Raw genomic sequence first — 26,411 nt, forward strand, 5'->3', positions numbered from 1 at the left:
CCATGCTTAACAGACTGGCTAGCACAATAGTTACTGAATGCGTTGGCTGGGTTCCCTTATCTGCTGAAGCACTCTCTGGTATGCAAACAATAAAAAGTGAACTTAATCCAGATTGTGATTTCCAAAGGAGGACTTTCCTCATATAAGGAGAACATCTGTTTTCACAGTCTTTCGCCTCTTAATAGCAAAGAAAGAGGAAAAGTAGAGGTATGGAGGGTGGTTGGAGGTGCATGGGATCTCTTGCACACACAAGCTCCGCTGAAACTCAGTGGGTTCCTATCATTCCAAGCCATGCTTCATTGTCCTGGAGAACTTCTTACTTATTCAGACTTCTGGGTTTGTGTGTTTAACAAAAGTCACCAGAAGTTAAAGCAGAGGTTCTAGTTTTGTTTGTCTGTCTTTTGCTTTTTCTTCCTATTTTTTCAAAACCTCTTTAGTCAGTCTACTCTTCAGAGAAGTTGTGCCTTCACACACAAGTTATTTCTGAAGGCGCTCTCAGTGGGGAGCAGTGAAAGGCAGCAAGGCAGCGTAATTGTATGCTGCTTATCCCTTGCCTCTGCAATGGAAGGAAGGTCATTTCCTTGCCCTTAGGTCAGACCTAACCACAAGTTCTCTCTTCCTCACTTCTAGTTATGACCCAAAACATAACACTTCTAGTTATGTTTTGAAATTAGTTTTTATGTGAAACAGTTTAAAGGACAGAGTCAAATGCCTCTGTAAATGTGAGACTCGAGTTCAAGTTTCAAAGACAATATAAACACCTGGCAAAATGAAAGGAAGGTCTACAAATCTGCCAGATTTAAGAAGGACATTGTCAAGCAGGTGGTAATTAAGACATTTTAAATAAATAAAAGACATTTATCTCACTAGGAACTGTAATTTTAACTCAGCTAGCCAGAGCAATGTGTCCCATAGGAGTTGTTTGGGATTTTTTTTTTCTTGTCTATTCATTTGCAGGGTTTTCTGGGAGGCAGAACAGATACCTGCCTGTGGGCTCGCATTTGGAGGACAATGGACATATGATGAACCAGCTATATGGGGACCTCTTCTAAGCACGCAGCCGCATACTAAGAAGAAGATAAGAGGAAGTGAACCAGCCATCAGAAAGCCTCTTCTAAACACGTAGCCATATACCAAGAAGAAGATAAGAGGAAGAAAACATCTGCGGTTGGATACATGGGAGGAATACCATGAACTAGATGAACCAATAAGGACACTTACAGATGAACCAATAAGGACACTTACAGAGCCGCGTGATTGCCTCATGCAAGAGGGCTTTTACCAATCAAAAGGCGCTTGACTAGCGCATGACCGCGTGTAGGGATAGAAAACTTGTATATAAAGGGATAGCAAAGAACAATAAAACGGCTTCTGCTTGATACACATTGAATTGTGTAGGGTCCGTGGTATTCTCTCCTCACCTGCCTATCAGTGAAATGTAAAATATAGAAGAAATGCATTCTTAAAGTCTCACTGCTACTTTATTAATGTTCTTTCAGTTTAACTTGTTGTCTCAGGAAGTAATTTTCTCTCAGGGAAAAAAAAAGTCAGGTACCCATCATTTTTGAGTACTAAAAGTTGTTTGTGAGTGATAATTGCTATTAAATGATATATCTTGAGATTATTATAACTTCTTGAAAAAAAAATAAATTACAAAACAGCTAGTAGTAGTATTCCCAAAACAGCATGCAGTTACACCTCTTTAAAATTTGATAGTCTGTAGGGGCAAGAAGAAATACTAGAAATAAAAATGAAAAGATTAAATTAAAAGCAAAACCTGTTCAACTCTATGTAATAAAAAGATAATTGTGACCTGAGCAATCACCAGATTTTTAATGGTATACTTCCTTCAACCTACAAAGAAAGATCAGGGCCTCATTCCATTTGTCACACCTGTGAAGTGAAGGGACTGTTTTAGGTGGCAGAGGATAACCCATGAAAAATAGACACAGATTATATAAATAATAAATTGATACAGTGCAGTGGTTAATCTTGACATGTGTCCCATTCAGAAGACGTTATGAATGTTCCATCCCTGGCAGTGTTCAAGGCTAGGTTGGATGGAGTCTTGGGTGGCATGGTTTAGTGTGTGGTGACCCTGCACATTGCAGGGGGATTAGAACTAGATGATCTTAAGGTCCTTTCCAACCCTAACTATTCTATGATAATCTATGATAATCTATGATAGGAAAGGCTTGAAGACAGTATACTGTTTGCTAGGATTAAAGAATACAGATTCAGGATATTTTTGCCATAAAAGATGATGCAAAGTTGTTTCAAAATCCTGAAGCAAACATAGCAGTTCTATTTTCGCATTAATTTGTGCCCTCAGCTAACATACAGCCACCTTCCATTTGCCTTGCAGAGAGCACTACAAAAGTTTCCTGCAAGCAACTGAAGAGAATCCAAAAATCCTCTGAGCAAACAGTATGCAAGAATCCAAGCATAAGTTTGAGAAGCATATGCTGAATGGGTGGAGAAATGTTGCCTGCTTACCTTTTTCACTAATTATCACATCACAACATTTCCAGTAAGCAGACTGTGACTAACATTACATACTAGTACATTTACAAACTGTCCGTTAAAAAAATTCCTCTATCCCAGCTAATCATCTAGCACTTCTAAGTGAACGTCGTTAGATGGCCAATCTCACTGGAACCACCTTCCTCCTACTTCTGTACTCATCCCACCAAAGTTTAATATCCTAATATTTTTCACCCCCATAAGAGATATCTAGGGTCACTTACTGAAAGTTTTGCAGTCATCTTTACCGTTTAATATAATGACATGCTTTTAAAGATAGACAGAATATTCTGGCAAATTGCCGTAACTGCCAAATGTTATTTGACAACTCAAATCATAGAGTATTCTCCTTTTGACTTCAGAAGTCTTCGGGCCTCAACAATTCTTCCTATTACATTTCAGAAGAAGCATATTTTCCCAATGTTTTACTCCCTATTTTGTATCACTCATGTTCAATGCAATTCTAATGAAGGATTTTCTAACAGGAAAACTCAAAAAATTTCAGGATTTAGGACTCAAGAGTAATGCAGATTTCAAAATGAGAAGCTCCTTTTCTTTGAGGGGCAAGAAAGAAAGGGGAGAGTAACTGGAAATAAACTATCTAAATTAACTAAACTATAAAACTTGGCAAGGAATTGCTATTTTTAGTAAGTTTTTAAATACCTGTTAAACTGTAGTACTGCACTTTGAAGTAGTAGTGGATTTAGGATAGCTCATTCCTACTGTTTTTTCTCTAAAGTATGATACTTCAATATTGCAGCCAAAACACAGTTTGATTAGAATCAGACTTATGTCCCATGCCACTACACTAACTCTGGGGGATGTGACTGATATGTATACAGGACTCTGAAGGCACTGTCAGTTCAGTCCAAAACCTACTAAAGTCTCCTAGAACCAAAAGTAGGCAGATACCTCAGAAATGGTATTTTCACCTTCTTGTGTTGCTAAGCCTAGGGAAATAAGCTCTGCCAGACCAAACTTGGCATGATTCAGAGTTAACTCTGTTGTTCTTCATCAATGGCACTATATAAAGTAAAACAGCTGGGAGGGGAAACAAATTTTGGTAGGTAGTAGAGACGGAAAGATACTCTTATTTCTTCCAAAAGAAATCTGCATCTTCATCTATTACATTTTAGGCTCGACAGTAGTGACAGGTGGGTGGAGGGTTCTCTGTATGTCCTGCAGGACTCCAAAGAGTTATGCATATATCCATAGGTTCCTTACATGCAGACACTTTCTCCTCATCCGTATCCTTGACCACTGGCTCATTCATTTCCACTGTAGTCAGCTTTGAGAAGTTACAGAAGATATTGTGTATGCTAGTATCCTTTAAGAATGAGGAAAATGAAGGTTGCTACTGGTACCGTTCAGTTAGGTTTTGGGGGTTTTTTTGAGGGGGGAGGAAAGACACAGTAAGCAACTTTCTTAAATCTTAGTCCTTACAGTGAAACCTATACTGAGATAGTGTGTTTCTGTTAAACTTGAGCCTCCCATGTCTAAATTGTTTGAACATGCAAGAATTTATGCAAGATACTGCATAAAGAGTAGAAGACAAATGTGGGAAAAATATATATGCCTCCCTGTTCATAGAGTTCCTGGTCTCCAGTCAGAACATATTTATTTTAATGAAATAATCAATTTCTTGAGTATGGCAATATAAATTTGACCATAAGTAATTAAAATATTCAAATTCATGTTCTCTATTTTCTGATGCATGATTGCAAGATCGGTATGTGCCAGCCAGCCAGAGATTCATAGAAGACATTTTAATTTCTAAGCTTTCCTTTTTCCTCTCATCTGGGTTTACTAAGCTACCTAGAAAAATGTTAATTAATATTTTTGCATAATATGCAGATATAACTTTTGAGGATCTAGAATTAAATTACATAAATAAAATGTTCAGATTAAAATTACTACACATGAGCACTTCTTTTTACCACACTTACTTGAATTAAAATTTCTCTATCCACAGGAGCCAAAAGCTCCGCAGGAGGAAAACGCAATTGCTTACAAACAAACCTTACTTTAAAAACTGTAAAGCAGAAAACTAATCTCACATATTAGATTCTACAGAGTCCAATCTTGTTTAATTACAGATAACAAAGTTTGGAGTGAGATAAAATGGTTCCTAAATATTTCTTTTCATTTGTTTTGGTTTTTTTCTTTTTTTGGCAGGTGGGAGTTACTCTGCTTATGTCATTAACATCATGTACACCTCCATTTCTTTTGGAAGCATTTGTATAGCAGCAATTTTACTGAAAAAAAAAACCCCAAACCCCAAACCTAAAACCACAAAACAGGCCAAGATACATGAATTCAAAAAAGAATCTTATACTTAGGATAAGGTATGAGCCATGTGATATACTAGTTTCTTCCACTTCTCCTCCCCATCCCTCCCAGGGGGGAGGAGGAGGGTGGAATGAGCAAGTGACTGTGTGGTACTTAGTTACTGGCTGGGCTTAAATCATGACACCCACACACTAGGTTGAAAATATAGACGAAATTAAAAATTTCCTCTTGGCAAAATCCTGGGCTTTAAATACAAACTACCTGTCCATTACTGTCTAGTCAATTTTTAATGCAATTGACTTGAATTCTAGAAAAACTAGTGCTATCCAAATCTACTAAGTTAAAAAGCCTTTGAAGTTTAGTGATATTCCTTCCTGACATTTCAGGTTTAGCAGGAGGTTAATTAGACAGCTTCAACACTGCCGTGTTGCTTTAGGGAATAGCACAACAGGACAGTTTATAGCTACTTGCGAACTTAGAAGCCTTAGGAGATACCAGCTTGAGACCTGTGGCAGGTTTAAATTTTCTTTATTCCTGCACATTTAGAAAATACAGTGGAATTCTGTTCCACAGAATAAATTAATTGGACAAACTTTTGTCAGTGGTGTGCTGCTGAAGGCCGAATTGGAGACAATCTTTATCTCTTTTATGTGATGACTTCTAGGCGCAATGAAAATTATAACATCCAGATGACCATATTCACCAGGGCTTTGACAGTTGCACAGCTGTATGGTTCATCTTGGTCATTGACAAACTGCCACTGCATTAATACTTGGACACACAATATGAAGAATAAGAATTCATTTATGAAAACTATTTCGATCTGGTAATTTCTTGTAAAGCACTGAAGATCAACATTTTATCACAAAAGGGTGAAAACATTACAAAAGAAGGAAGTCAGTAACTTGCCTATGAAATTATAACCTTGGGTGGCATTAATAAGAAGTGATGAGGCTGAGGTGAAAAATACATATATGTATGGCCTCTTTTATACAGTACAATCCTAAATTGCCTCTTGACCCTATAACAATTCTTTTTTTTGGGTCATAAGGATAGAAAAGGATGTTTGTCTTGATATATCCCAGATACTGAGTTAGCATGTTATATGTTATGCTGTGTGCTAGCAAATCCAGTTAGCATGCCCGGATAGGCAGAAAAACACTATAGGGGGTTTTTTCTTCATTGTGCTTACATTTCTGAACACTTCAGCTCTTTCAATCATGACCTCCATTTAACTGATATTTTTGGAGTAGGTAGAGGTACCACAGGTAAGACCTTCATGGAAAAATGTTCTGTGCAATACCAAGGCACTAGAAGTAGACTCTGAAATTAGATCTGATCTGACCTCATCACCTATTGAAATTCCATTTAATCATATTTTATCAAATCAGCATCCCAAGAGATATTGCAGAAATAAAGACGGTAAGACTCGAGACAAAATCATGGGGCAGAAGAGATGCCAAACAGTAGTACAAAAAATTGGATCTTTTCATAAGGCCAGTTAGATAGCTTTTCTTTTGAATATGGCTTTCTTTTAAATTCTCCTACCAAGTACTCACAGAGTCCAATCTTGCTTAATTATAGACGAACAAGTTTGGAGTGAGATAAGATGGTTCCTAGATATTTCTGTTTGGTTGGGGGTTTTAAGCGGTTTTTTTGATTGGTTGGTTGGTCCTTTTGCTCAGCCTATGTCATTGATACAATGTACACCTCTGTTTCTTATGAAATCATTTGTATAGCAGCAATTTTACTGAAAAATCAGGATAAAACACATGATTAAAAAAAAGATTTCTTATGGTCCATAAGAGGTTAAGATATGGCCCATGGGATATACTAGTGACGTAAAACTCGGATCAGTAGAACTACAGAGGGCAGCATTATGGACCATCAAGTAAGGAGGACACCCAATCCTGTTTCTGCTGCAAATGCTTGAAGAAAAAGCATACCTTTCCATCCTTTATTACAAGAATAAAGCTTTGTAGTGCCCACGTGTCCTGGTTCAGCTGTAACAGTTATTTTTCTCCTTCCTAGTAGCTGGCGCAGTGCTGTGTTTTGGCTCTAGTCTGAGAACAGTGCTGATAACACTGATGTTTTAGCTGTTGCTAAGTAATATTTACTCCGATCAAGGACTTTTCAATCTCTCGTAGCCTGCCAGTGAGGAGGGCACAAGAAGTCAGGAGGAAGCAGAGACAGGACACCTGACCCAAAGTAGCCAAAGGGGTATTCTGTACCACAGCACGTCATGCCCAGTGTGGAAACTGGGGGGAGTTACCCCAAAGAGTAGATCGCTGCTCGGGTCGGGCTGGGTATCGGTCAGCAGGTGGTGAGCAATTGTGTTGTGCATCACTTGGGTTTATTGCTTTTTTTCCTTTCCCCTTTTAGTTTTATATTCTCTCCCCTTTCTATTTCCCTTATCATTATTATTATTGGTGGTAGTAGCAGTGATTTTGTATTGTATCTTAGTTACTGGACTGTTCTTAACCCGTGGGGTTTACATTCTTTTGATTCTCCTCCACACCCTGCTGGGAGCAGGGGGGAAAAAGGGGGAAAAGTGAGCGAGTGGCTGCATGGTTCTGAGTTACCATCTGGGCTTAAACCACAACACCATGAAAGAACACTGAGCAGATAAAATGATATATGTTACTGACAGCACAGAAGCCTGGATTTGGGCGTTGCTATTTCACGGATGTGGAAATTTCCTGAGATGACATGTGTTAAAGACTAAAATAGCAAGGCCATGAAGACTACAAGGCAGGTGAGCCTGTCTCCATCTTGAAATCATTCACAGAACAGGTATTAATAGTTTTGAAGGCAAGGCTTGGGTACAACGTGAGATAAGGTGCCCTAGGATGAAGATACTTCATCCCAGGGCTGCTTTTTTATTCAACTAGCCCTCACAGGTGTGCTTGCTCTATCCCTCAGGTGTCCTCAAGGGGCAAAGAAACTGTTCTATGTCTGGGTTGGTCTCTTGGAGAAGATACAGTGAGTTTTCAACACAAGTAATGAAAGGTTGTCTTCTCTCAGGCACCTGCCTTGATAAAAGGTATCCAGTTGTCCAGATGATGCTCACTTATCCTCCACTATCCTCTAACACACCTCATTATATTGTATTCCTAAAAATATGTATTGTTTAAAATACTACATTAAAACAAAACAATTACCCTCTTAATAATTTAACATCTGAAGTCCTTACTAAATAATGTATGTTTATTCTGTCTGAAGGAGATATTATTTCTGTTTGGTTTCGAAACATAGAATCAGTCCATACTTTCAAAACCTTTTTTTTTTATTTTATTTTTAAGGTTTTTAAACAGGTACATAATTTTAAATACATGGAAAAATTAGATCATTTCTGACTATGTTAAACTGTTAAATTGCTTTATTATTATTTTGCAATTATAAATTTGAATAGTAGCTTTTTAAACTAAATAATGCTTTCAAAATAACGGGGAAAAAAACCTAGGCCTGTACCTTCATTAAATAATTTTCTTCTAATTTTTATAAGCTCAGCAATCAGAAATCTCATTTGATTTTTGTTTTTTTTTTAAACTGAGAAATACTGTATGAACAATATTACCTGGTTGGTTTTTTTTTTAAATACATAATACAGGTATTATGTATTTCAATACATAAATGAGTTAGGATGTACTTGACGTAGTTAAAAAACCCAGCTATCCTATTCTACCCCTGAATTAAACTGTCCAAAATGTAAGAGAGATATTTTAAAGTCTCCACATTGTCTCAATAGAAATACTACAGCATGAGCCATATTTTTTAAATCATTTTGAACATCATTAAAAGTACAATTTTCTCTATGTTCCAAAATTCTATTTTGAAAGTAGAATAATTCTTAAAAAACTAAGGTTCCTTTCCAACCCTTTTACTATCTACTTAATTATCTTTGAAAAATGAAAAATTACATATCTTATAATGCATGAATTAGGTTACTGAATTACCATACTGGCACAAGAGTATGAGGATCCTTTTTCTGCATTAAATCCTTTTATCTTTTTTTTTTTTGGTGATGTCTCTTCCTCCTTTATTTTTATTTTCTTTGATTTTTTTTTTAAATCTCCTTTTGTGTTCTGCTTTCTCTTTCTTTCCCAATCTCTAAAGTTTCAATAATTTCACTGTAAAAACAAAGACAATAAAGGAATAATTATGTTTATGAGTTGGAATAAGAACAACTGAATTTCCTACACCATTGCCTTAAATCTGTATCTGTTAACTGTTTTGTATTTAGATTAATTAGTAATATTAATTTAATCTGGATTACATTAAACAAAAATAAACAGTAGCTATAATTATTTACAAATTAAATCCACATGCTTTATCCATGATTTTGTATCAGTAACAAGCACATCAGTGTATCCTTCTGAATACATATACACAACTGCTGGATTAATTTAAATAGACATTAAGATGCAAAGACTTTGTTTTTCTTTGGCTTGGGTTGCAAAGTGCAAACTACCTGAAGATGAGAAAAAATACAATCTGTAGATTTTCCATGTTAAAAAATATAGATGGGAAGATTATCTCCACGAGAACCCAATGGCATTTATTCCCGGTGTTTTTCTATATAATTTAAGGACTAATTCCCTCCAATTAACAGAGATCCTGGGTTTTTTACCCAGATATTGTGAAAGTGTTTTTCTTTTCTTTTTTACTTATGTCATTTTTCTCTCCAAATTGACTGTGCTTCCCTATTTGACAAGCAGACAGGACAGAAAGTATAACTCATCCAAGGTGATGTGATGGATCATGTTGCCTTAAGTGTTCCTTAAGGGCATGTCAGCATCATTAAAAGATAATTTTATCTCATTCATGTATGGTGTAGGGACAACTGTGTTTGCAGCTGATGGAATTTAGGAATTTATTTTTTCAGACACCTGAACATGTTTTCCAGCTTTACCTTGGTGACTTAATACCCAAGACATCCTCGGAGTTGTGCTTGGAATATGAAAAATATCACAATTTTCAATTGCTTCACTTTGTCCTTTTTTTTTTTTTTTTTTTTTGGGGGGGGGGTTTAGGATAAAATCCAATTAATTTACTTTAAGCTATATGACACAGTTTAGATTCAAAATAATGTTTTAAACCAATTCATATGAAAATTAAGCAGCTTTTGGAAATTCTTTCCTCTTGCATACATATTATGTACAGTTTGTTATTTTCACACATAAGGATCCTGTGTATAAAAGGGAATTATTCGTAATTTTCATCAATTTTGTGATTTACTTCTCTATGATCCAGACTTTAAAAACTTGCGTTATCAAGCGTGGATAAAAACATTTGAAAACCTATCTTCTCTCAGGATCCTCTGTTCTTCATAGGATCTTGAAATCTTACCTTCTTCTACTTGTCATTTAATCTGTAATACTTCTTTGGCTTTAATGAAGAGCTTTGCCTGTTTTGATAACTACCTAATATTTCCCCCTCCCCCTCAAGTTCTGATTCTTTGTCACCTATTCTCTCAGAAATCACTGAATGTTCTTGAATCAAAGATGAGAGTTTTCTGGGAACTGATTTCATCATCTCTTCGGAATAGTTTTTTGGAAGAGATTGTTTTTCTAGGACAGGTGGCTCCAGTTTGCTTCTGTTGCAAAGCTCTCTTCACTGGCGTATTTGAGATATACTAGGATGGTGCAGAGTGTCTGGGCACCCCTAATTTTTCATAATCCCTCTGCATCCTTTTACTGAAATGGCACAGTAGACAGGTTACTCATCTGCAAAGTCAACAAAACATTTATTTTGTCTTTGTTTTGTTGATATTTTTAATCAATGTTTTTTCCCCTCTTGCACTAAACTTTTCTATCATATCTGCATCATGTTAGGGGAAAAGAAAACAAATCAAAGAGAAACCCTACAAAGGCAAGTTCACTCTGTAATTCAGCACTTGAAAACTCCACTTCAAGTTGTCAGCATCAAAGCATCAAGCATATGTTGTTGGCATAAGTATCAAGCATACAAAGATATGCTTGTATTTCTAATTCAGTTCAGGTCCTTGTAACTTTCTCAGTGGGCTGTGCAGAATCCTTTGCTGCCAGTAAATAACGGGTCAAATGCTCTTTGTTTTCCTTCTGCAACAGGATCACAGTGAGAGAAGATGCCTGTGGGTACAAATCTTCAAACTTGGTACTGTGGGGGTTGCAAACCTGGTAGATCACACAGCCAGAAGTGATTACTCAAATAAGGGAATAAAGAAAACAGAGCTATAATCACCATTCATTGGTTTAAAAATGTCATGCCAGCCACATTTCAGACATTGTATGATATTAATACTAATCAGCATATATTAGCAGCCAGACATGTTCACAACTGTTCTAACAGCTGAGTGCCTCCAAGCTAAATTGATTTCATTCCTTAGACACCCATTAGCACCTCTCCTTCCCATTTAGATAATAGAACACAGTTGTTCAGGGGTGTTTATGAAATGACATTTGTTTGATAAGTGACCTTGACTGAATGAGAATATATGCTTGTTGGAATTTAAAGGATCACTTTCCTTTCCAATAACCTTCTCAGAGTTACAGGCCTCCAAATCCTCAGAGAATTTGTAAGTGCACAATCAGTAAATATTGATATTTTTTTTGCCATGAGAAATGTGTTTGGGAGGATCAACTTTTAAATAAAGTCTTACCTATGCATACTAATATTCTAATTGCAGAAAATGCTGAGGAAATGTGAGAATGATGATCTGGTTTTAAAAATAAATGTGTGCTTAATTATTTGATTTTTATAGCTTAATCCAGTTTGAAAAACTCACTGGATCTGGTGGACTATTCTTATGAAGATCAAACAAAAGATGAAGCTTCATATATTGTTAATTCTATAGGGCACATTACCTAGCTATGATTAATTAAGAATATCAGAAATCTCTGATACAATGCCAGAAAACCCCCTCAGTTTAATATAGGAGTGTTTTCTAGAGCTACATTATGAAAGTTTTTTAATAATAGATTAAAGAGACTAAATAATTAAAATGCAATTTTATTGAAATCAGACCATTCTCATTGTATTTCAGTATTACAGGCTATAACAGGCAAGACTGTCTTTTCAGCTCCAGATATGGAGGCAATCCTTCCTTTTCTGTACATTACTTCAAGGAGAACATCAGACAGAATTAAAAATGAGAATTACTGACTTGAATGTTTATTTAAGAGTTTAAATAGAAAGTGGGGGTTGGGATTTTCAGGGGTGCTTGAATATACTTGCAGCCAGGTTATTTGGGGGAAATCACTGAAACCCACCTTTCTTTGTTCTAGAGAAGCTACTTGGGATGTGAAGAAGCAACCACTGCTAATTATCCCACTTAACCGCAGTGCAACCCCCAAGTGGCCACACTTGGAGGCTGGAGCACTCCTTCTGCAGCCACTGCTGTTTCTGACAGCATAAAAGGACACCCAAGCAGCAACAACTGCAACATTTTCTGAAGTTTCTGTGGCAAAGCAGGTAGGCACTTTGCTGTCCTTGATGAGGCCAGATATGAGCAGCCTGTGAGCCAGATCTGGTTCACTATTGACCAGTTGGACTGTGTCAATAGTGCAAAGATTAATTTAGAAATGTTTTTGCCCCAAATTTGCCAGTAACTATTACAAGCTATTTCCATTGTATAGAACAGCTGCTTATACTCAGTCTCATAAGTGAGACACAGAATGGAAGCAAATGCATTCCAGAGTTAGTTCACAGTTATTTGCATAGGTTAATTTATGGGGTTTTTTGGAAGCATATTTTCTCTGTTCTACTACTATAACTCTTTCTGTATTATTCCTTTTTCTCTCTGCTGCTGGAATTGAAAATATCAATCAAGTGTGATCCTTATGATGTAGGGATCACACAACTGTGCCGTTTTCCAGAATATTCTTTATGCTAATCAAGGATCTCATATAGTTCACAGTTCAACAACCACAGTATGTAGTACACTTTTCACCTCTTCCTACTGAACAGTGCTCTGTAACCTACGTTTCAATAGCAAGCTAGATCAGTAAAAGTGAGGAGCTGCCTTTGGGACCGTGGTAGTAGGACATATGTTGTGCACTGGGGTGCTCATCGCTGGCTGCAGCACAATGCCCAAGGTTTTCCTGCTTTGTTTGGGGTTTGCGTACACCAAGTGCTGGGAGAGATGCCATCAGAGCACACTGCGAAAGCAAGAGATGCCAATGTTGTTGTTAGGGGCTGAGAGTAAGAGGCTGAATGTACCTTATGTTCGTGGTATGAAACTTGACAGCCTAAGGTAAAGCTGAAGTCTTATGTGAAGACCAGGATTTAACCTGGAAACTAGTCAAGAGAGTGACCTTTTGATGTGGGCATAGCTGACATAGCGTAAGATACTGAACATGGGATGAGTGTTCTTGTTCAGTTCTTCCAGCATTCAGGAAAATAGGGGTTAATACAAACAAGAAAAATAACAGGCTACTTTTGAATAAAATATATGGAGCTTTTAAAAGGGCATCACCACTCTTTTTCCTAATTAGAACAACCATCAATTCTCTAGGCTTTTGTCTAGCTGCTTGGGTCAAAAGTGTAGAAATTATTTGAGGGTAATGTAAAATAAACATTACAGTGGATATTACACTGACTGTAATAATACCTTTACATATAATACATCATTACCTCTCACATTAATTTTGAACTGGCATGTTATAAAAAAGGCACTGCTATTGTCACTAAGTTCAAATCTGGCCTCTTGGGTTCACAGAATTTTCATTAAATCTTTAACGATTGATTCTTACCTTGTGATATTTATACTTTCACCTTTATTGATACAAGGGTGAACTTTGGAGCATTAGCAGGAAAGAAAGATGGAAAATTAAGTTGTAACTTCATATATAGGAATAGAATAAATGTAAAATAATTTGTTCATGTGTATTATTGGTAGATATCTGATCATAAAGCCTTCAGAGTGATTTTCAGTTGCCAGAAGCATACTCCTATTTAATTTTAAAACTTGGGAAGTTAAAAGGGTGAAAGTTAAATGTCTAATTTGTGATTAGCGGATGTTTTTAGTTATTGAATGATAACTGAGTAACCATTGGGTCAACATGATTGCCAATCCAGGACGTGAACATTGAGGATACCCTACTTATTCCTGCTGTGAACAATTCAGATTGGTTGCCCAGTTAAATAATTGACATCTGTATCCAATCCAACAATAGATGGCATCATTTGTATATTTTTGCCAGCACTGATGTTATACCATATCACATCAGATTTGTGAGTAAATCTTTTAAACTGAAGGTATCATGAGAGGAGACTGCTGGTGTCTTGAAAAATTAACCGTTTTATTATCCTGAACAATGTTTGAGATGAGGGAGAAAAAAGGCCAATAGATCCTATGAGCTCAATTTCACCATCACAGCCCCTGATATGGTTGAAATTCCATAGGATGCACACATTTCACTGTAATGTCTCCTTCCTGAAAATAAAGGTCTACACTCAGCAGTGATACATTTCTACTTTTGACTTAGCTTCTCCTCATTTCTTAACTATACCCCAGCCAAAACCAGTACACTGACTCAGCCCTACTTCTGCATCACAGAATCCCCCTTCATCCCTTATCTTTAATATTGCCAGCACAACTACATGTGAAGACATCTTGTGGACAAAACCAGGAAACTAATCTGACCAAAAACTTGGCAAAACAGAAGTTTCAGAACTCAGATTCGTGCCTGTACATGCTGTCCTCCTTTGCCAGGTAGCTGTGTTTACACAACAGATAGCTTCACACAGGGTGGAGACAAAGGAATAAGCAGCATGAAAACTCATGGCTTATAGCAAGGCGAACATTCTACCACTGATTCATAAACCAAGATTTTAACTTGCACTAACTACAGTTTTCTGTAGTCCCATCAACTTCCCAGAACATCTTGGGGGGGAAGAAAAAAGAAAAATAATTGCCTGAGTTCATTTGCACCCGAATTTATACTTATTCCAGCTTCGCCTGCACCAAATTTTCAAAGAAAAAGTAATGAAAGGAAGATTTATCTCAGATTTGTGGGGGTTTGATTTTTTTTTTCCTGAATAATTTATTTTTGCATTTTCTGTTAAAGTATAAAAGTCACACCAGAGAACTCCTCAGTCAAACTGAAAGGCCACTAGGTCAATATCTTATCTGCAAAAGTAGCCAAAACCAGATAGCTAGGAAAGAGTTTAAATATATAGTAACATAGTTAAAAGTAAACACTCATCGAAGAAGTCTTAGCGTTATTTTGCCACTCATTAAACTCCACTGGATAGTCCAAAGTGTTTCATCCCCAGCATTGGAGAGAAAAGGAGATATTTGCCAAGAATCCAGTTGTTCTAGTCCTGTATTGTAATATGTTGCTTCACAGAGGTAGTAGGAATCTTCGTTCCAGCTGCAGGCTGATTCACCTGTGACTGTGATAAAAAAGAAATAGGAGAAGTGAGGTAATACCTGATGGAAACTTTGCATGGCTTGAACGGAGGCTGTTTTGCCTGTGCTGACCGAGACTGAAGAGCTGGACCTGGCAAAGGCCAACGGCAAGAAGGTATGGTTGCTAATTTGACCAAACAGTACAGCCAAAGCCAAGTCACACAGCTCAGGTGGCAGTGAAAAAGTATGCTCTTCACTTGCTCAGATAGGAGAATAAGTAATGCAGAGAGAGTGGTTAATCCTTACCTAGAAAAGAAAGAATCTTGGGATAGGCTGATTTTAGCAATTCAGCAAGGAGGATGGTTTATCTAAGATAAATTTAGCATGCATTGTAACCTCAACCAGGTTTTTGTTCTGTGTGTCTTCTAAGCTGTCTTAGAAAGGTGTAAATACTAGATTTTAGAAAAACATTTATGCATTACTGGAACGTGGAAGAAAAGGAGTAAAGTCCTGCCCATGGGCATCTGTGACCAAGGAGTCATACTATAATAAAAACACCCTGTTCTCCCTGTTCCTAGTAAAATAACAATAGTGTCAGTTCTTTATATCACCCTTGTGTCAGCACTGGAAATGCTTGTCAGCAGAAGCCTTGCAAATACAAAAGACTGCACATGTGTTCCCGTGCCAACCATACTCAAGGACTGTGCTCTAGAGAAAACTGGATCATTTCACTGGTAGAGTGATGGCATTATGAAATTAACATGGCCCAAATCAACTATTATTTACAAATATTGCATATCTCAAAGCCTTCTCAAGTCTATGAAGGATCAGATTATTAAGCAGGTAGAAAGGACTGGTGAGAAATGGAAGTAACTATACAGAGCAGTAATCATAGTAATGATTATAAAGACCATTGCATTCATGAATGATTTTATTTTGAGACAATTTTCATGGTTTCGGAGGACTCACTAGCTACACGCAGTGACAGATAATCATCAAAACTCTTCAGTATGTTGGATTTCTTTTTTTTTTCTCGAAGTTCTAATGGGTTGCCAGTACAACCTCTCTGGGGATGGGAATATATTGTGTATAGGAAGATTATGTTAAAGAATTATGTGTGAAATGTTCAACCTTTAATTCATGGAGAAAATGTTCTCTGAGAAGTCGTTAAATTCCAGGCGTATCACTCCAACAGGAATTGATAGAAACCCCAAAATGTATCCAAGACCCTCTCTCCATTTTATTATTCAGATGAAAACTGCTCATTAAATGTAAGGAAAATAATCTCCAGTCAAGTAGGTTTCAGTTATCCAGGGTCCTTTGCCTTTACCTCTCTCTTTTCTGAGATGAAATAAAGAGGCAACCATAAAATACTACTTAATTCCTTCCAGCTCAGTTTTCTTAGCCCTTCTTAGGAATTGCCTGCTCCCTCTATCTTGGGTCCAATAACTGCATAAATTTAGCATAAAGAGGCAAACCCATGCTGCTTATTGTGCCTGTGGGCTGTTGTTAGATAGGTTCAATTTATAAGGCTCATACAAAAATGATTCAGCATCTTCATCAGCTCTTCTTCACCTCAAAGGAGGCTCTATAAGTACAGCTTTTTGAGTACCTGCTCTAATTTGTCTGTAATACGTGTGAGTGGATGCTTTTGCGAAGAATCACCAATTAAAGACTCTCCTGATAGATAGGTGTATATGTCAAAAATTACAAACTTGATATTTTTCTGATAAGCATATTTTCCTAGAATAAAAATTAATGAAATGTAATTCTTCCTGCTATATCTAAACAACTAATTAGTAATTTCATCTCTATTTTAGACAAAAGAGCAGCTCAGTCATTAAACTTACTCATCCCTCACTTGATCTTGTCAACCAGTGTATCAGTTGTGTTTAATTTCATCATTAAAGAGTTTTGTTGATTGTGGGAAATGCACTATAAAGACATCTATTTCATGTATGATAAATTAAGAATCCCTCAGATAGAAAACAGATTAAGAACTCTGAAACACATGCTCAAACAGCTGTGGCCATCTATGATTTTACTAACTTGCAGTTGCTTGTCATCAAATCTCTGGTAGAAGTCACTTATATGTGACCAAGTCAATATACTTCATAGCCAACTCTTCACAAATCAGGTCCATAATACAGCTCACCTTTGTCAGCCAAACTTTCCATTAAGGTTTTGGCTTACAGAGCAAGAGAAGCTCAAAACCTGACTTTCTGATATTGCTACTGGACTTATTCTTCAGCAGAAGAGCAGTTAGACATCTGGGGAGATTACATCTTAAAGCATTGCAAGAAGGTTTGCTGGAGCTCATCTGTGAAAGATCTTGAGAAAGCGAAACACCTATGCATGAAGATCTTTAACAGTTAATAACTTCACATTTCAGGGAGAATGTTTTCTTCTCCTTAGGCCTCTGCTGAAGCAATCCTTGAAGAAGCTAGAGACTTTAAGTTTCCTAGGTCACTGGCAATTTGCTTTTAGATCTCTTCAGAGTAATCCATAGAAACTTTCATAAAATAAGGAAGAACATTTCTCAGTTATGACCAGCTTGATCATCCCAGCAATTTTCCATACCACCAACCAAAAAGTGATACCGAGATTTTGCCAGTTCTCGAATTTTAACTGTTCCCATCTTTTGTTGCTAGAAAATAACTAGAAATACAGCTACACCTGGATTCAAATACTTTTAGAAAGAGAGGGAACATGCATCTGCTTGCAAACACTCTTGTAAAGATGTAAGATTCTGGACAGACTTGCTGGCTGTTCTGTCCTTGAATCTGTAGATAGCTTCCCCGTTCCTTCATTTGAATACAGTATGTTAATTGGCCTAAATTTAAGCCATTCCTGGTTTTTAGTAACTGACATGACAAGGTAGATGATGGCATAGCCTGCCAAGCAAGTATAAAAGAGAGCAACCCTTTTGTAGCCAGCTCCTCTCACTTAACCAAATCTTGGCAAAGGGGGAATCCAAGTAATTTAACAGATGTGAAAAACTATGTATGTTTGCAAAGGATACTATTTTAAATGGCTTTTCTAAAATCCAACCATTTTATTTTGAAGTTGTTACATGTTGCTAGCTATGTAGCTAGCAAGAAAAGTATTCGGTAGAAGCAAATACTGGACTATAGATCTAAGAAAAACTTATTTTCAGCTGGTTAATGCTGGCTACAACTTGACCTATAGGTTACAATTGCTTAAACTGATGCTTTTTTAAAAAACTCACATTCACCATTTCTTTTTCTAATTCTATCAGGTAGCTGGTTGAAAGTAAGACAAAATTTTTGACAGAACTGGAGTGAAATCCCAGTGCCTCCAGCCTGCTTTCATACTGATTGAATAATTAAGAAGAAAGGCTTTTGTCCTTAGAATTGGATTGAATAAAAAAATGTTTTAAATATTCAAGTATCATAGCTCTTATTGTTAAGCCAGTATAAAAGCAGCCTGGAGACTAATTTACAGGCTCCGGGTAAGGAATATGCCTGTGTCAGTAACTTCTCAGAAAGATGGACAGTATAAAATGTGGACTTCAAATGTCATTGATGTTTAAGATCCTTTGTTTTAAATACATACAGTAGCCAGCTCCTGCTCAACAGTGCTTCTTAGCTTTATTAGCCTTCAGGTCATATAAGAAAAACTAATTCAAGTTACTGTTAAAGTTGAATTGCAAAGCAGTTCATATAATTGCAATTCAATAATACACTTTTAATTAATTCTTTTCATAAACTTCTTATCATGGATCTAAGTAAATAGAAGGTGGATACAAAACCTGGAGATATAGCCTACTCTTCCCTCATTAGGAGTGTTATCTCTGAAAGCCTGCTGGAAACTCCCTGTTCTTTCAGAGCATTGGATGTCTCCTGCTTGAGGGACATTAGGTACTCAGTGCATGTACATTATATATTGTTATTCAATGAGCTGTTCACCTGGCACTTTAGTGACATTTCATGATATATGTAATTTATATGATATATAAAAGACACTGGTCTTTACCCATGAGATGTATGAAAGACATAGGTCTTTACCTACGACAAAATAATCCATATGCATTCAAGATCATCTGCTGTCAGGTTGTAAATGGCTTGAAGAAGGTGATGTCAATTTTTGGCATGTAATACCACATCTTATTTCTTTCTGAACAATCAACATTTTCCAAATAGATTATGACAACTAGTTTGCATATGTTATATGAATCATCCCAACGTGTTTCATTAATAGATGGGAAATTACAGATTTAGTACATACTCTACAAAGTTTCTTCTCCAGGTAGGAGTTGTTGCCTATTTCTATCATTAGATAGCTAGTCACAGAAACAACAGAGTATTTAGGATACTACTATCTAGTTAAGGAAATTGATAGAAAGTTGTGGCCTTAGACATTAGGAGCTTAAATGTTCGTTTGGATCTGGGCTATGCATAGCTTTGGCAATCTGGTTTTAGTGTGAGATCATTATTTTAAAAGAGACTGAGGCTCTCACACTGTGAAATTTTGAAAATTCCACTCACAGTAAGTAAACATTGATAAAAATTCACATGCAGTAATTTCCAGACTCTTTTATTTCCAACAAAGCTTATCAGAAGTGTGAGAGACTTGAGCATGAATGTCTTTGAAACTCAATAATGTTCTAAATATTGGTCTTTTCAACAGTTTATCTTGTTTGCTTCAATCACAGAGCCAAAGGAAGTGAGAGGCAGCCAGATGGCCAGAACACCGCATCTTAAAGGAAAAAAAGGAAAAAAAAAGAAATCAATGTGTGAAGATTATATAACAGAACAAAATATTCCTTCTTCATTCAGAAGATTTTTCAGAAGGATGGAAAACCACCAGACTGCCCATCTTGCACTAGAAATGTCACCATTTGCAGTAAATGTAAAATGTAGCCAGTTTTAACCAGTCAGTATTAACACTTCAGTCACTCCAGGCTCATCCTCTGTGAACTTAAAAAGGAATGCTTTCAACTGTAACCATTTTTTCCTGCACTGAACTGTCCTAGTTCCCCCTTTGGCTTCCTGCAAGAGTGCTCCTTTCTTGAGCTTCATAACCGTATCACAGCAATCTCCCCTCACATCTAGCTGAACACTTTCATATTATCTTGTTTAACCAGTTCCATTCACCTAGCATAAGCCCAGTTACCAGCCACAGTGAAATGTTCAAGAACTGAGAGATGGGGCTGCTGAATTACTTTTTCATAAATTGCCTGCCTGTTATGTGCCTTTTAAAAACTGCAAAGTACTTTAAAACATCCAGCACAATGCACTAGCCTCTGCTCCAAGAAATAGACAAGAAAAATGTGTCTTACGTGCCAGCATAAAGAAAGACTGTAGCAGTACTATATGTACATGATATAGTATAGTGGATTATAAAATAAATATAAGCTATAAAGAATAATCAGAAAATACAATGTAATTTATTCCTTATCATTCCAGAGAATGGCTAAAGTTGGCAGTGATCTCTGGAGGTCATCTTGAGGCCCCTCCTCAAGCAGGGCCACCAAAAGCCAGTTCCCAGACCATTCCCAGATGGCTTTTACATATCTCCAAGGACAGAGACTCCACCACCTCTCTGGGCAACTAGCACCAGCATTCAGTCACTCTCACAATTTGTGCCCAGTGCCTCTGTCCTGTCACTGGGCACCACTGAAAAGGGCCTGGCTCTGTCCTCTTTGCACCCTCCCTGCAGGTGTTTACATACATTGATGAGACCTCCTTAGCCTTCTCTTCTCCAGGCTGAACCGTCCCAGCTCTCCCAGCCTTTCTTCCTAGGAGAGATGCTCCAGTTCCTTCAGCATCTTGGTGGCCCTTTGCTGCACTGTCTCCAATGTGTCCATGTCTGTCTTGTACTGGGGAGCCCAGAACTGGACCCAGTATTCCAGATGTGGCCACACTACTGCTGAGTAAAAAGGAAAGATCATCTCCCTCAACCTGCTGGTACCAGGTTGATATGCTGGCTCCTAATGCAGCCCATAACACAAGCTACTGTTGGCCTTCTTTGCAACAAGGGTACATTGCTGGCCCATGTTCAGCCCTTAATGTTCACCAGGTTCCTTTCTGCCAAGGTGCTTCCCAGCTGGGCAGCCCCCAGCACGTCCTGGTGCCCGGGGCTGTTCCTCCCCAGCTGCAGGACTTTACTCTTCCTCTTATCGAGCTGCATGAGGTTCCTCTGGGCCCATTTCTCCAGCCTGTCCAGGTCTCACTGGATGGCAGCACAACCCTCTGGTGTATCATCCCCTCCTGCCAGTTTGGTGTCATCTGTAGATTTGATAAGGGTGCACTCTGCCCACTATCCAGATCATCAATGAAGATGTTAGGACTGAATCCAGTTTTGGTCCCTGGGGTACACTGCGAGTCAGGCCTCTAACTAGACTTTGTGCCATTTACCATCACTCTCTGGGCGTGGCCATTCAGCTAGTTTTCAGTTCATCTCACTGTCTGCTCATCCAGCCTGTACTTCAACAGCTTCTTTGTGCAGATCTTACAGGAGGCAGTGTCAAAAGCCTTCTAAGATAAGGTAGACAATATCCACTGCTCTCACAGCATCTACCAAGCCAGTCATTTTACTATAGAAGGTAATCAGGTTTGTCAAGCATGACTTGCCCTTGGTGAATCCGTGCTGAGTACTCTTGATGTCTTTCTTGTCTGTCATGCAACTGGAAATGGTTTCAAGGATAAGCTGTTCCATCACCTTCTCAGGAATCGAGGTGAGGCTGACCAGCCTGAAGTTCCCTGGGTCATTCTTCCCGTCCTTCTTGAAGATAGGAATGATGTTTGCTTTCCTCAAGTCCTCAGGCACTTCTCCCAGTCACCACAGTCAATCAAAGACCATTGAAAGTTGCCTTGCAGTGACTACAGCCAGCTCCCTCAGCACTCGTGGGTACCTCCAGTCAGGGCCTATAGACTTATGTAAGTCTAGTTTGCTTAAGCATCCCCAGACCTGATCCTCTTCCACCAAGAAAGAGAATCTTCCTTGCTCTAGACTTTGTCCCTGGTCTCTAAGGCCTGGGATTCCTGAAGGCTGGTCTTGGTAGTGAAGACTGAGGTGAAGGCGGCATTCAGTACCTCAGCCTTTTTCATGTCCTGCCACCAGGTCCCCCATCTCCTTCATCAGTGTGCCCTAAGCCTTTCTTTTGTCACTTACGCACTTACAGAAGGCTTTCTGTTGCCTTTGACATCCCTGGCTAGATTCAATTCCATTTTGGCTTTAGCTTTCCTAACCTCACCCCTGGATGCTCAGACAATGTTTCAGTATTCAACACACATTACCTGTCTTGCTTCCACATTCTGCGTGTTTCCTTTTTGTGCTTGAGTTTTGGTCCTTGTTCACCCATGCAGGCCTCCTGGCATTTTTGCCTGACTTTCTACTTGCTGGGCTTCTCTTGAGCCTGGAGGAGGTGATCCTTAAATATTATCCAGCCTTCTTGGGCTCCTTTTCACTCCAGGGCCTTATCCTTTCTGTAGAGGGGTTCATTCACTTGTTTGTCAACCTGATAGCGTCATTGGTGTCCATATGGAAAAACAAGAAGGGGTAGTAGCTTCCTCCACAACACGATGGACTCAGAACCCCAGCAGAGAGCAAAGCTCTTGGTGATAGTTCAGGTCAGCAGATGGATGCCCTGGTCCCCCATAGCCAGGAGTTGCCCATTACTATCTCTCACCACTTCTTCCTGGTGGTTTTGCGTGGTTTTGCATGTTTTAGGGTCAGGTGGCCCAGATGCTTTTCTTGAAGGCATATCTGGGCCCTCTTCCACTTTGATGGTGGTGAACCTGTTTTGCAATGGTAAGCCCTAAGGTGGGGCAGGAGCTTTCCCATTGAAGTCAGAAGTCATGAGCTTCCACCCTTCTCCACATGCTGCCCTCAGCTTAACATTAAGGGGAGACACTGCCTGCATCTCTGCTGCAGGTGGAGACTGATGCTCGTCAAGCTGCTGCATCTCAGAAGAGATCCTGTTTATCCCCCTTTTATCTTCTCTGATGCTGAATAGCCTGCTCAATTCTTCCTGTAACTGCTCCACTTGGCAGCACAGGTCCTCCAGGACTGCACCTGTCCAAGAAGGACACAGGGCCGTTGCTCCTGCCATCAGAGAGAGGCACAAGGTGCTCCTTGCAGCCTGGGGCTTGGAGGGCTGAATCCACCATTTGAGGCTCTGCCTGTGTGGAAGCCTCTACCCTGGCTGGGGCAGCAGATCCGACACCTGCTAGGGAGACTGACATGTGGTTTGTCACCACCAAAAGTGAGATGGTTGATGCAGATACGCATTCAGCTGAGGCCCTTTTGTTACCCTTCTGTGCAAACTGCTGCCTCTGTTGGCTCTGTAAAAGTTGAGGTACCTGCTTTCAGGTGTGGGAGAGAAAGAACATAAATTCAGCAGTCAGCATTTTCTATGTGGCTGATACAATGAAATTTTCTTTGTCCTTTCTCGTATAGTAAGTCTGAAATGAACTGTGCATTTTTTTTTTAAAGGGAACTTTAATGTTTCTTATATTATTGTGGACATTTAATCCCTGTATTTTTGTTTTGACTAGTTGTTTAAAAACTTTGTCATTAACATATAGAAATCAGGTATTTTAAAGAAAAAATCTATCAAAGCATATAAAAACAGTTGCTTCTGGGCCAAATACTGCAATACGGAAAAGAATAGATTAGTAATACTTGTTGCTAAGATGACAGATCTACAGTTCGTTAAGACTCACATTTGTTTCCAAACTTTTCTTCATACACGTGCTGGCATTCCTGCAGCTAAGTGGGGAGACAGACCAAGGAACTGATGAAACTGAAAACTCGTCAAGGAAAAAAAGATATATTTTCAGCCAGATTTATTACTTAATACTGTTCACTGTGATACCTATTACTAGTGCTCAGACAAGGAAGGATTTGGGTATAACAGCTCCAGAACTAAAAGCAGCCAATTATTAAATGCACCACAGCTTTTGTTACACATATCTCAATATATTTACATGTTATTTACCCTATCCTAGCCTATTATCACAGAGCTGATACCCAGTCTGAACTTTTATCAGTATGCTGTCAAGACAGCCACAGTTTCTGCCCACAAAAGTCTGTTGTTCCCAAATCCCCACCCAAAACAAATCTTGTTCAGATGAGGGAGATATAGGAGAGCTCATTGAATGACATAATCAAGTAGAAAATATTATGATCAGCCCTTTATTTATAAGAAAATAAACCCCAGAAATTTCATAGGATCTTCCGATTTTAAATGTTGTTTAAGAAGTGCCACAATGAGTAGCATTTAGAGCATTCGCATCAGTTCCAGAACTGGAGAGCCTGCTGTAATACTGTGACCTGATCCCCGGTTAAAAATACATAAAATACCACCCAGTCCACACAGTTAAATGATGATGTAAAAGCTGTAGAAAATCTAATAAGATGCCCTCTAAGTTTGAAGTCAGCTGAACTGATAAGCGATGGATGCACATCCTCAGTAAAAGGGCTGACATCTTTTCCATATCCTCTGGTTGCTTTCCCCAGTCTCATCATCTAAGTATCAATATCAAGACTGAACTTTAATCAATTTTCTTTCAACCATGCCACAGTCTCTACCAAGCTCTTAATGAGATGCTTGATCACACTGTCTGTGCCAGATGAGCTGCAGATAGAAGATGAGTGCACGCTGTTGTCTTGAAAATGTTTCTAGCTGTATTTCCTCACAGACTCCCCTAATTGCAATTGCCTGATACGCATATTGAGCAGAACCATGACACAGAATCCCATCAAGTATCCTTCAGGGTAGAATAACTACAAAGAGTTTAATGATTATTCACTTGCTTGTTTAATAACAAAAATCTACAAAGAAATCCAAACACTGCATAAAACAGATTTTTAAAGGATATTTTGATGTCTCAAAATGTATTTAATTTAGTTTTGGCTTTTTTTCTGCTTTAGAGGATTCTTACATCCTACTTTGCTACAGTAATAGGATTATTGAGTTTAACTGCTAATGTTGGAAGATAAAATACATCCACACTGCCAACATTGATAAGATAGAATTGCTGCAGCCTGAGGGGTTACTAAGCAGCATCTTCCATAGATCGTTTCTTACTATGTGTGGGTTGGTGTCATCGGCTCCCATCCTCCAGCAAAATAAAATCAAATCCATGTCACTGAAAAAGTAGCAAAAAAGAAACATTCCTGGGTGCATCTTTTAATGATTTATGGTGTTTTACCATTGTGCTGCTGTCATTATGCCCACTGCTATGCAAAACCACCCACTTTTTAAAACTGGAATGAACTGGTACTACAATGATGACTGTGGGAGTTCCCACACTTTATTTAAGAACTCAGTAATAACAACTATCAGTAATGAACATCTGCAAGACACAGTGACAGCATATATACATATATGTACATACCTATGCTAATTACTATGCACTTCTTTTATTCCACATGTAACTGAAAGTCTTATTTACATTAGTAAATACTAATACTCTTATTTTTTCCCCCCTAAACCATTTGTTTCCTTTGACCAAACTTCTAATTGTTGTGTTCTTCAACAGTTCTATTTTTCTGTCTGCTGCTGTAGATATGATTATGACATAGTCAAAGTCAATTTGAAATATGTTCTCCTTCTAAAATGAAGACAATATTCTCTTTCTAAAATAAATGCAAGAAGTTCTTGAAATCCACTTACATGCTGACTGGCTTACCAAACAGGCTTTGAGCTGAATCATTGCATATTGTCCTGTGCAGGAAAGCAAGGCAATTTTGCTATAGCTAATCTTTCACAAGCACCATGTATGTTTTATGTGTTATTTATGTATGCTGCCACTCTGCTGTTATTTGCTGGAACTATAATAGAGTTCAAAGGCCCTAACTGAGGTCAGGATCCTATTACAAAAGCACTGCCAAGGGGCAAAAACCCTTCAGCCTCTGACCCTGTGAAAGTAGTGGAATTCAGCGCAGTAACAATGTAAAGCATGTCTGTGCCTAACAAGGAAAACTGGATTAAACAATGAAAATATTGCTACCCCTGTTTTGTCCACCAGGTAGAAATTAACAGCAAACTTATGTGACCTGTCAAGGACACACAAGAAAGTAATGGGCAGCTATGTACAATTTTTTTCAGATAGTAATCTTATGGATCTTTCTTTTTTGCAATTTATTTATCTATAGATGGAATAAGGCTTCAGCTAAAATAACATAGAAATGATAGTATTTCAAATTGTAATACATTACACAGGAGTATAGCTAATGGATTTGTGACCATACAGGTATAATTTAAAAAGCAACACTATGACAGTATTGCACTAAA

This window comes from Strigops habroptila, chromosome Z (assembly GCF_004027225.2).
Source record: "Strigops habroptila isolate Jane chromosome Z, bStrHab1.2.pri, whole genome shotgun sequence".
In the NCBI taxonomy this organism is placed as follows: domain Eukaryota; kingdom Metazoa; phylum Chordata; class Aves; order Psittaciformes; family Psittacidae; genus Strigops; species Strigops habroptila.